Source organism: Poecilia reticulata, chromosome 16 (genome assembly GCF_904066995.2).
Source record: "Poecilia reticulata chromosome 16, P_reticulata-male-v2, whole genome shotgun sequence".
NCBI lineage: Eukaryota > Metazoa > Chordata > Actinopteri > Cyprinodontiformes > Poeciliidae > Poecilia > Poecilia reticulata.
In genome coordinates, this window is record NC_088845.1 from 33,890,678 (window position 1) to 33,903,033 (window position 12,356).

Consider the following 12,356-nt stretch of genomic DNA (forward strand, 5'->3'; position numbering starts at 1 on the left):
GTCTTTTCCTCGTGTCAGTCTCATAATAGTTTAAACAGAACCGTGTGAATAGAAATGTTGGTTTCTGAATAAAAAATTATTTCTGAATCGACTTGTGACCCTAAAAATCTGAATCTCATCGCTAGACATTTGCAGATTGAAAAATTATGCATCTTAGTTACGTTTCTGCACAGGTTTATTTAACTAGCTCAGGGCTGCTGTTATAATAATCATCTGCACTTATCTATTTATTCAACACATTTTTTCATTATCCAATCTTTTTTTAATTTTGACTTTTTTTTTTTTAAATATCAAAGTTTTTCAGCAAGTGTTTCATATAACACTGAGTCACATTTTGCTCTAATCATTTACCGGCTCTGACTGCGCTTCAGTTTCCAAACATAACCATGCGTTTTACAAGCCGCCACAAACAACTCAATGTGTTTGTTTCTGAAGCAGCTTAAGGCACTCTCTCAGGTCAGACTCATTGTCTGGGCGCCATATTTTCCTCTGAATTAATGTAAATCTGGAGCCACGTTTACTGATTCATACTGGACCTGGTGTGCCAATGCGCAGACTTCATCCTGCCAACTCCGTTTATTTTTCTGCTACTCGTCTTATAAAACATTACTGTATAGATGTCTAAAACCTGGCATGTAACAAAGCTCTTATTAATAATTCCTAATCATGCTGCACTGAAATGTACATTTTAAGAGCTTCATTTTGTCTTATTGTCATGTTGGAGTTTGCACTGCATAGTTTTTACTTTAACATATTTTTTTTGGGGGGTGGGATTATATTTTATTATGTGGTACATACTTAGTATCATGACTGTTACAAATTAAATAGTTATTGATATTCAAAAGAAAATGTTCAATAAATTCTAATCCCAAAGAATTAATATTTTCCTCTGTGAAATGGGATACACTGCAATACACATACAAATAACTTTTCAGCAAGGTATAGTAGTTTGCTTTAAATCAATAATTTCTTAATATTGATGAAAAAAATCCTACTTCCACTGGCAAATAATTTCACTTATAACGAGAGAAAATGTCTGCCAGTGTAACGAATGCTTCTTATCTATATTCAAGATTTCAATGCCAACAGCCATCACCATCTACAATAATGCTTTGAAGAATTTGAATTACTGTAAGTTAAAATTGGGATCAATGGTATTTTTCGATTTTGAATTGTTGACTGAAAACAAGCTGCTATTTTGCTGAAAAATTAATTGCAAGTTAGTTTCGTCTTATTTCTAAACTATTGTATTCAAACTAGAAACTAGACAAAAATACTTAAGATTTGGTGTTTATGCAGAAAGTATCTGAAAGCGGTTTCTCTTTCTTGAAAGTTGATGAAAAATATTTATTTCATGTAAAAAAAAAGTTGGTAAAAATACCGCAGACGAAAGTTTGGACAGAAATCCAAATATTCCCTTAGAAGCAAGTTTACCGTATTTTCTGCACTATAAGGCGCACCTAAAAGCCTTCAATTTCCTCAAATGCCGACAGTGCACCTTATAATCCGGTGCGCCTTATATATGGCCATAGACATAATACAAGAGTAGATCCCGCATTGGCTGCTCTGGCGCAGGAAATACGGCGGTCATCTTGGAGCGGTCCTCCCTCCTACTTTGCTCAATCAAAACAGCAGAAGATGAGGCATCTTCTGCTGGTGGACTATTACTTGTGAAACAACATTTCACAAGTAAGATGGATATATTGTGTATATATTGTGATTAGAATATTTTACTGTATTTATATCCACCGGCGAGATACCAGCTAATTGTCAGCTACAGTGCTTGGTGTAATACCAGCCCCGCTATGAAGGCTAACAGATTCCGTAAATCTAAAAAAAATTATTATTCTCCAACATTGACTTAAGATTATCTGACACAAGAGCCTATATTAGAAATGAAATAATATAACATATATTATAAAACTTATATTATGTGTTATAACATTCACCAGCAAAGTTTACACAGGTGGTAAAGACCATTATTTATATGCAATTCTTTCACTAGTAAGATATATCCCAAATCTTCCGTTTTTGTTTTGAAAGTTTCCTAAAGACACGATGTGAGGAAGAAGAGAGAGAATCTATAAAGAGAGACAGATTCACTGCAGCACGGATTAATCTAACATCGGACTCAATCTCAGCTGCTGAATCTCTGAAGCTAGAACTCCATCCATCCATCCATTTTCTTGCACCCCTGTTCCTTAGTGGGGTCGGGAGGGGTGCTGCTGAAGCTAGAACTCATCAGCTGAAAAAAAAAGGATATATATTTATCTATATGTATGTATATGCATACATACATACATATAAACATGTATCCAGTATATATTATTCAGTATTAATCATTATTTATTCTGTTATTAATCATTATTTGTGTTTGTATAGTTATATAAATATGTATTGATATTACTAAATAATTTATTAAATAATTATAAACGGCTGTGTGCTTTTTAATATGCTCATCATACATCAATATCAGAACATTCCATTCTTATTCTATTGTTATAGCCACTAAGCATATTTAAATATGCTGAACTATATTAAAAACATACTTAAATACAATTGTTTATAAATGTAGCTTTGATAGATGTTTGAATATGGTTTCCAGTAACAAAAAAGCGTGTTATGATCGATTAAATGCGCTGATACGTCATTGTGCTGCTAAACACATAACGCTGAGTGGAGTACCGCTCCAAGATGGCCGCCCTAAATCTCGTCAGCGACAATAGGCGAGAGCGGTCCATGAGGCGTCTAATATAAGGATAATATATTACACAATATTATTATGTAATAATATAAGCAGCAGCCTTTATTTTCCCCCGTAGAAGAAGTGCGCGGTGCATGCTGGGATAGTTGTCAGAAAGCTTGTTTGTTAATAAAGTTTGATAATACATTTATACCGGGAGTATGGGGTACCGGGCCCTTTGATACGGGCTGTCAGGTCCCTGTATGACCGGTGTCAGAGTCTGGTCCGTATTGCCGGCAGTAAGTTGGGCTCGTTTCCGGTGAGAGTTGGACTCCGCCAAGGCTGCCCTTTGTCACCGATTCTGTTCATTACTTTTATGGACAGAATTTCTAGGCGCAGCCGAGGTGTTGAGGGGATCCGTTTTGGTGGCCTTAGGATCGCATCTCTGCTTTTTGCGGATGATGTGGTCCTGTTGGCTTCATCGGAACGTGATCTGCAGCTCTCACTGGAGCGGTTCGCAGCCGAGTGTGAAGCGGCCGGGATGAGGCTCAGTGCCTCCAAATCCGAGGCCATGGTCTTGAGCCGGAAAAGGGTAGAGTGCCTTCTCCGGGCCAGGGGGGTCGTCCTGCCTCAAGTGGAGGAGTTTAAGTATCTGGGGATCTTGTTCACGAATGAGGGAAGAGGGGAACGGGAGATCGACAGGCGGATTGGGGCAGCGTCTACTGTGAAGCGGGCGCTGTACCGGTCCGTCGTGGTGAAGAGAGAGCTGAGCCAAAAAGCGAAGCTCTCGATTTACCGGTCGATCTACGTTCCCACCCTCATCTATGGTCATGAGCTTTGGGTCATGACCGAAAGAACGAGATCACGGGTACAAGCGGCTGAAATGAGTTTCCTCCACAGGGTGGCTGGGCTCTCCCTTAGAGATAGGGTGAGAAGCTCGGTCATCCGGGAGGGACTCAGAGTAGAGCCGCTGCTCCTCCACGTCGAGAGGAGCCAGTTGAGGTGGCTCGGGCATCTGGTAAGGATGCCTCCTGGACGCCTCCATGGTGAGGTGTTCCGGGCACGTCCCACCGGGAGGAGGCCTCGGGGAAGACCCAGGACACGCTGGAGGGATTACGTCTCTCGGCTGGCCTGGGAACGCCTTGGGATTCCCCCGGAGGAGCTGGAAGAAGTGGCTGGGGAGAGGGAAGTCTGGGCCTCCCTTCTGAAGCTGCTGCCCCCGCGACCCGACCCCGGATAAGCGGAAGAAAATGGATGGATGGATGGATGAATACATTTATAGCCAGGGGGACAGGGGCAGGGGAAGAGAGACAGACTGCAGCGTGTCGGTTGGTCTGTGTTACCCAGAAAGCAGTTGGGCACAATATCGCAACACCAACACCGTGAGTGAAACAATGACTGGGGATGAATAAAGTTTATATATGAAAAAAGTTTTATAATAGGCCATTCATTGAAGGTTCGCCTTATAGTGCGGAAAATACGGTACTTGAAAACTGCAACTAAATGTCTTTGTACATTTGGGCACAATATCGCAACACCACCACCGTGAGTGTTGCGATATTCATTTATGAAAATCCAAATTGTGATAAAATAGAAATAACATGGGAACAATTGTTTAAACAATTTGGTCATGTCATACAGTTTCATGCAACAATAATTTCATACCACTATGGTATTTTTACTAGATTTTAACACACTGAGGATCCTACGTTGGCCCAAACAGATCCAGGCCCAGTAGCGCTGGTGAGACGAGCTCACACTGATTGGTGCACAAACAAACCACCAGAGTTTTGAACGATTCCTTCCGATCACAGAGAGGATGGCAGGCTCGGTGCAGCCTCTCTGCCGCTCTGCAACACATTCACAAAATGGGACTGCAAGCAGTGCACTGCAGGGGGCAGCCTGTCGGTGAAAAGTCAGGGGGCAAAAGCCAGAACTGAGGCAAAGTTAAGCGTTCAAGTTTACAGGTTGAAGCTTCAGGAGACTTTTTTTTTTTTTTTTGCTAAGAATCACAGGAAAGTTGAGAATAAAAATATAGCCTGGAAATAGTGCACACTTAGTCTTTGTACATTAAACAATAGGATTTTAAAGACTGTACTAAGAATAAGACATTATTCTGTCTTTGATTTGTGACAGAATAAAACGTAATGCTAATGGCTTTAATGGTCTTTTTGCCAAGACCTTTCAAAAGACGGTTTCCCTATTCACTGCACAAAAAATCTAAAGACTCACAAGAAATTGTGTCTTTACAAATGACTCACAATTGCATAGTGCCAAAGTCTGTTAATTTTTAAAGGGGCACTATCATTTTATAGCATAAGCAAGAAATGATGTTAACTTCAGTAATTATATATGCTGTATATATTAAATGCGACTTGAAAGAAATTTGACTTTGTAATTTAACGCATTGAAATTGGGCCTCTGTCTCTTCAAAAACTGCTTTTTTTTGGAACGCCGTCTTCAGGAAGTCGTCACAACATGGCTCCTCTAATAACCCTTTAACAACATTTTTACCAGCGTTTCACTGAGTAGCTCGTAAAATGAGCTCAGCAGATGCGCAGTTCCAATAGATGTTTGCTAATTGCTGCTGGCTAGTCTGAAGGAGCTGAGTGGGTGAGTTGAAGGTGGGGGCTGCTCTTGGAAGCTGCAGCTCTGGGGAGGAGCTTCATCCTCAAAGGTAATCTCCCAAAGTCTGTTATGGTAATAAGTCTAATTTTTGTTATTTCTTTTAAGGTTTTATTGGCTTTAGTGATCTTTATTTGATAGTGAATTGAGAGGAAAGTGGGTAATGAGAAGGGGGAAGACATGTGGCAGGAGTCACCAGGCCTGGAATCGAACCTGCAACGCTGCGTCGAGGATTAAGACCTCCATATGTGGGTTGTGCTTAACCCCTCTGCCGCCACATCACCCTGATAAGCCTATTAAATGGGAAGTAAAAATGTATACCTGACTGAAAGCTGATCCTGAATCCATGACCTGAACCAAACCATGGATTTTGTGAGCCGCTCCACCCCTACTGCTTGCAGGTAACCAATAGAGACGAGAAGAACAGCAGCAAAAAAGAGGCCGAGAACCACAAAAAAATATATAAATAAACATATTTATATATTTTTTGTGGTATATGTGTATATATATTATATATATGGAAGCCCGTTCTGACTGAGCTGACTTTTCTGATGGGACGGAAATACTCCCCGATGCTGCAGTGTCTGCAGGGTACAGCTGAAAAATACAGTTTGGGCAAATTGGCACTTATCATGGTGTTCCAACTGGGGTTAAAACTGAAGGTTTTCTTCAGCGGTTTGATCTTCTGTATGACTAGCACAATATCTTGGATGTATTCAGTCAGAACTCAGCCAGATGATTAGCTCTGGCCAATATCCTAAAAGTAAAAAAAAAACAAACAAACAAAAAAAAAAACAGTAGAGATGTAAAAATGTTTTCCTTTCTTTGGAAACAAAAGGAAAATCTAGCCTGCAGTGCTTTTGAAAAGATATACAACAATTCAAACAGATTTTCTTAAAGGGTTGCCAAATTACACACGGTACCAAGCTGGTTCTAAAGAAGTTCAGTTGTGATGGGGAGAATTAAAGCGAGATAACGTAGAGCAAAGAGAGAAAATCTGTACATATTTTCTGCTAGAAAATATATAAATTTTAAGGGTAATTACATAAAGACAAAATATGAACGTGTGTGCATTGTGCTACATCTGGACAGACCAGGCAGTAGTTCTTCTGTTTTGTCCATATGTTGCGTTTTCTTTTTTACACTTTCACAATTTTACAAACACTTTGTCGGTAAAGAGCCCATATATTTGTGGATCCAACACACACGCACACACACACCAGTGCAGACTGCCACTGGTCTTTACCCGTCTAGCGCCTTAGTTCCACCAACACAATACTGTCGCATTTCGCCGTGTCACATGGACTTGCAGACAGACGAGGCTCTTGTGTGTGTGTGTGTGTGTGTGTGTGTGTGTGTGTGAAAGCAAAAGCGGGAGAGTGGAGTTCAGATTCCAGCTGATCCGTCAGCAGCAGACAAGCTCCATCAAGTCTCGTCTCCTCCGACAAACACACACTCCGCCTCTTGCCTCAGGAGGTGAGAAGCCGCTAATTGGCAAAGGGCAAAAGAACACACACACCCGGTAAACACACACACACACACACACACACACACACACGCACACACACACAGAGAGTCAGGTACGCGCGCGCACACACACACACTAATAAGAACAAAGACGCAGACGGACACAGAAGTCTGGCTCTGAGAAGCACTTTTTCCAAAGTGTGTGTACTTTGAACGGCTCAACCTGGCAGACGTTACTAGAGCTAAGAATACACACCGCCTGCCTGCCGAGTTTCTCCGCAACTTACCTTGTTGATAATCCGGTTGATTCCCTCACCCCCTTTACCCTTGCGTTAGTCATTTTATGCTATGGCTAAAATATAAGGGACTGCAATAATCATTCACTTCCCAAATCTCCTTTAGGCAGAATATATGTGCATTCTGGACTTTTACACATGTGAGAAAAAAAACTACCAAGTGGAAATATTTGAACATCCTGGGATTCATGGCAACACGCTAAAGTTCTGGTTAAAAAAAAAACAGCACACACCCGAAGGCTGGAGAATTAATGATCAAGTGCTGAGGTTGTTTTACCAACAGTTGACATCCCCCTCTTAAAAAGATATGATGAAAATAATTAGAGAGCGTTGCTGGGGTGCTAATATGAGGCTTTTTTTTAATAGGATCCCTGTGGAATCACAAGCCATCGTGACGACCTGCAGACATTTCATACAAGTGTGACCCAGTTTTTTTTTTTCTGTTCCTATGGAGATCCCAAACACAATTCCCAACATCAATACAACACAATACTGTTAATGTGGGAAAGCTGTATTAATCTAAGACTCTAACCTGTATCGGCCCGTGTGAACATAACTACAACGAAGCGTTATTGTAAAGTACCACATAAGGCTGCAGGCGAAACGCTAACTGCTAGCCCTTAATCCATGAATTTCTTAATTTACTGTGTATTAAGATTAAAAGAGCATTTAAAGCCTTCAACAATGCCTTATGAAAAACCCCAAGCTTGAATGTATTTTATTTGGATTTTATTTGATATCCCAACATAATGCAGCTCAAAATTATGAAATAGAAGGAATTTTACTTTTCTCAACAAATAAAAACATAGTTTGTTCTTAGCCCGTCTTACAGACTGAGATTTATCACCATTCTTCTTTGCAATGTCGCTCAGCCTCGTTCAGATTGATTGGACAGAGAGCATCTGTGAGCGTCCATGATTAGAGTCAGTGTCCTGTTAGAAAATGAACCTTAAATATCAAATGTTTGGTTGCATCCAACAGGTTTGCTTTCAGGTTTATTGTGTATTTATCTCACTTATCCATTTTCACTTCTCTCCCACACTTCAGCCTAATGGCCGACTCCTGGTCACATATGCAGGCATTTGTATTGGCGCACACACCTTTCATTCACAGCGCAGTCCACCTGGGGACCATCCTCCCACTCAGTACCTGTATTCTTTGGTTTGCTTAACATTGTCATGAAGAGAGTGCCACAATGTAGTCAAAAATCAACTTAGCAATTTCCATCCTAGACTTTTTATCCATTTGACCATCTCAAGCTATTTTGTAGCCTGGCCAAAATAGCCAGGGTTAATATCCTACACAATTCTCATCTTTCTTCACTGCCCTGTCCTCCCGCTGAGCTAGATTTCTATTGTAGAATTGTAGTCTGGCTTTACAGGGTTGTATTTTGGCAATGGCATTGGAAGGAGTGAACAAAGTCATTCAGTCCGAGTTGTTCACGCTTCTAAATATTGAGCAGTTAATGTTAGAACAAGAGGAATGTCTAAGACGCTTTATTGTTAGCAAAGATGTCATAGCCCTACTCCCCATCGTTTTGTTTACAGAGCGTGCAGGTTTTGTTATGCTTCCTAGCGTAGCTTAGCATGACATGTCATGGACAAGCATTAGCAATCGCCAACTTCAACAGAGTCCATGCCTCCAGCAATCAACCGTTTCTCAATAACCGAAGGTCCAGACCTTCTGTACAACACAAAGCGTTGAACTAGGTGCTGGTTTTCACCAGGCTAGGCATTTTGTGAGAAATTGTACAAATGTACATAATTCCTCACCCTGTCTGATAAACACTCCTCAAAAGTATTCATGACATCTGCGTATACAAAAACTAGATGGTGGAATAGTGGACAGGTTGAAGCGAAATAAAGCTGTCTGAACGCATTTCTCATAAAATGTGCCCACAAACTTCTGACCAATCACACAACAGAGCTTTGTGCGAAGTAGTTTGGCCTGATGTCGAGAAGGAGAGGAGAACGCAACAAATTGACGCACTTTTTGTCATGCAGCTACCTCAAAGACAGCAGATTTCGACAGTTTCAATGCAATACGTGATTCGTAGGGTTGCACAACAAATAAGTATAATGTCATTGCAATTTCATTGTGTGGAATATTCATATCAAAAATGAGTGTTTGGAATACAATAATGGCTGGCTACTGTAAATTTGTATCTCAAGTGGTGGAAGCAAAGAAGAAAAGGGGTCAAGAAAACAGACTTCTCAACTATACAGTATATTGAGTCTATGGAAAGGCATCATTAATTTAAAAGGAGGAAAGACTGCAGAGCCTGCTGTTAGTTTCATAAATGACAGTAAACAAAGAAAGAAAGCAAGCTTGTCAATTACATGGTGTCACACTTAATGACTCCCTCATTCAAGAAATCTCACGGTCATTTCTTCCAGTAAGATGTCTAGATGTGCATATTCACTGTGGAGATCTCCACTTGACTCTAGCATAAATGAGTGTTTTAAGTCTCTCGGCTCTACAATGAGAAATTACACATCAGACATTACAGAAGCATCTTATCAAGCTGAAGGAGATTTAAAGAACTTTACCTTGATCACCAGACCAAATACGGACAACCACAATCTCAACATGGTCAGACATAATTCACTAATGAGAGAGAGGACCATGGTTTTCGTTGGGCTGAAAGTAATTGTTTGTACCGTGAAGAATTTTATTCTGAGACTAACCCAGGGACGGCAACCCATCCTCACAGCACGGAGGTTGTTGGTTCAAATCAGAACAGGAATCTTTCTGCATGGAGTTCAGAGTTAGGTTACGGTTCTCTAGGGGTACACTGGCTTCCTTCCATCATCCAAAAACACAAGAGAAAGTTAAATGGCCACTCTAAATTTTGCTTCAGTATTAGTGTTCCCCTTTGACTGGAAACCTACCCATGGTGCACCTAGATGTGTTCAACAGTGGCAACAAGCATCATGCACCTTTCAGGAATGGGTTACAAGTACTCAGAATTTGACCCAGAAGGTGATATTATCAACCACTCCAGGATGGATTGTAAACGTTCCATCCTTTCTAGTTCACCTTTCTGCACTAGAAAGGTGAATTTTGGTGTACTTGCTAAAACAATCATTGACATCTTACAAAACCAAATTCAGTCCAATTCAGTTCGTTACTATAACGCTCAATTCACAGCACAATCAATTCAATCCAACCAGTCAGATTCAAAGTCAATGATGCATTCCTTTTGATCCAAGTCCTCAAGCAGTACACAGTCAAGATCAGTTTATGATTTAAATTAGCAAAAAAGATTTCTGTCTAAGGCAATCTAGCTAATTGCATTGAGTCACTGACTTGCAGCATTCACCCCTTTAATGTACATTACATTTATAAAGAAATGCAAATTTAGAGTAGGGCTAATGGGATTCATATAACTATCACAATGTCAGTGTGAACCAATAATACTGTTACTTGTTACTGTACAGTCCACGGTACAAAGCATTGTACGGTGATGTGAAAAAATATGCCCCCCTCAAAGATTTATTCTGTTAAATATTTTTGTTACACTTAAATGTTTCAGCTGATAGATTTTTTTAGTATCAGATGCTGATTAAGTAAAAAAAAAAAAAAAAAAAAGAAAAAAAGCTATTCAGACCAGACTGGCTCAGGTGAAAAACCAATTATCTAATCATAAAATCAGTTTGATTAACAATTGTTTTTGTTTAATTTCACAAACCGGGTCTGATTATTGCCAGTCTGTTGCAATTATGAAAATACTTAAAAAGAACCTGTCTGACTGCATGAAGTAAAGCATCATCTCAGAAAGCAATACATCACACCTTGATCTAAGAATTCAATAACATGGGATGACACACACTCTATTGATCTCCATCAGTCTGAAAAAAGTTACATAGCCAATTCTAAGGAAATGGGACTCCAAGCCTCATAAGGCACCATTGTCCAAAGAGAAAAAAACATGGATCATTGGTGAACGTTCTTTAGTGACCACTGGCCAGCTTGACAAAGTTACTCCAAGGGTAACTTTACAACTCACCTTGGAGGTCACAACAGAAGCAGAACATAAAGGTTCAGCTCAAATTTGCCATTTAAAAAAAAAAGAAAGAAAACATCTGAGATTATCCCAAAATACTCTGGGAAAACAATTCTTTAGACTGACAGGACAAAAGTGAAACTTTTTGGAAGGTGGTACAAAACTAACATTTCTACAACTAAATCATCACCAATCGTCAAACATGGTGGTGGTAGAGAGTTGCTGCAGATAGTATTTATCCCTAATTAAAAAAAAAAAAAGATACAACTGCATTTAATTTTTGCTAAGGTCATCTCTGTCCAATATCAACAGTTTTATGATGTGAAACATTTAAGTGTGAGGAAAAAGCAAAAACTGGAAATCCATCATGGAGCAAATACTTTACCGAGTCCTCTAGTGTTCACATCTTTTACCAGCTCTGCCTGCATGAAACCACAACAGCAGAACATCAGGTGCCTCATTTGCATTTACAAAAGTTATGTGAAAGAAAAAACACCCTCGGGCACAAATTGTTTTTTAAGTATTTAACTTATGCACCTCCCAGCTAGCTTGTTCTTTAAAATATATTGAACATGACAGCTCCTGGCACAGAAGAAAAGAGATGAAACAGACCCATTTCTGTTTAATACAGCAAAAGAAGAAATCTCGGTCAAAGGGAGAGACAGGGTTACCCGGCAGAGACGTATACATAGCGGACAAGTGATCTGGTTCCCTGTAGAGGGAGGGAGGAGGGAGGGAGAGATGGATGTGGCTTCTTCATGTCTGCTAATTTAGCCTCGTTAGCTTAGCTCTTCAGTCTGGCGCAGCTCAGTGGCTCCCAGTCTGCGCGACAACTTCCAGCGTCTGGCCCAAAGTGCAGAGCAGAGCCAACCCCGGACAGCCCAACAATCATTTAGCAGGACCAGTTACCTTGGTCAGAACATTCCCCCATCCGCCTACGACAGCAGTTTGTCTTTTAATACATATAAAATACAGAAATTACTTTCAAAAATCTCGCCGGCTTCTTACCTGCTCGTGACACTCACGTGCAAAGCCGCCGTGACCGGTTGGTTGGTTGAGTGTGTGATGCTGTGGATGTTAGACGTCAGGTCCAACTGCACTACAGTGGTGTCACGGCTGGGAGGCAAAATAAAGCTCAGCTGTCCTACTGTACAGCACACGTTGCCGACAGCCGGGGCCTAAAATAACGCTTTGACGACACCTGCTGGTTACTTTAACAAATGGCAGTACAACAAAAACAATTACCTCGTTGAGAAGCTGCAGCGTCCCAGCAACGACG

At 40.5% G+C, this 12,356-nt stretch overlaps 1 protein-coding gene across 1 annotated transcript in view; it reads right to left on the bottom strand.

Moving 5' to 3' along the window:
* Positions 1 to 12,356, bottom strand: part of ldlrad4b (low density lipoprotein receptor class A domain containing 4b) — a 247,347-nt gene extending 234,991 nt beyond the window's left edge. The window contains exon 1 of the mRNA XM_017305324.2: positions 12,086 to 12,356. The gene's annotated coding sequence lies outside the window, so the exon portion shown is untranslated. The remainder of the gene's footprint in view (positions 1 to 12,085) is intronic.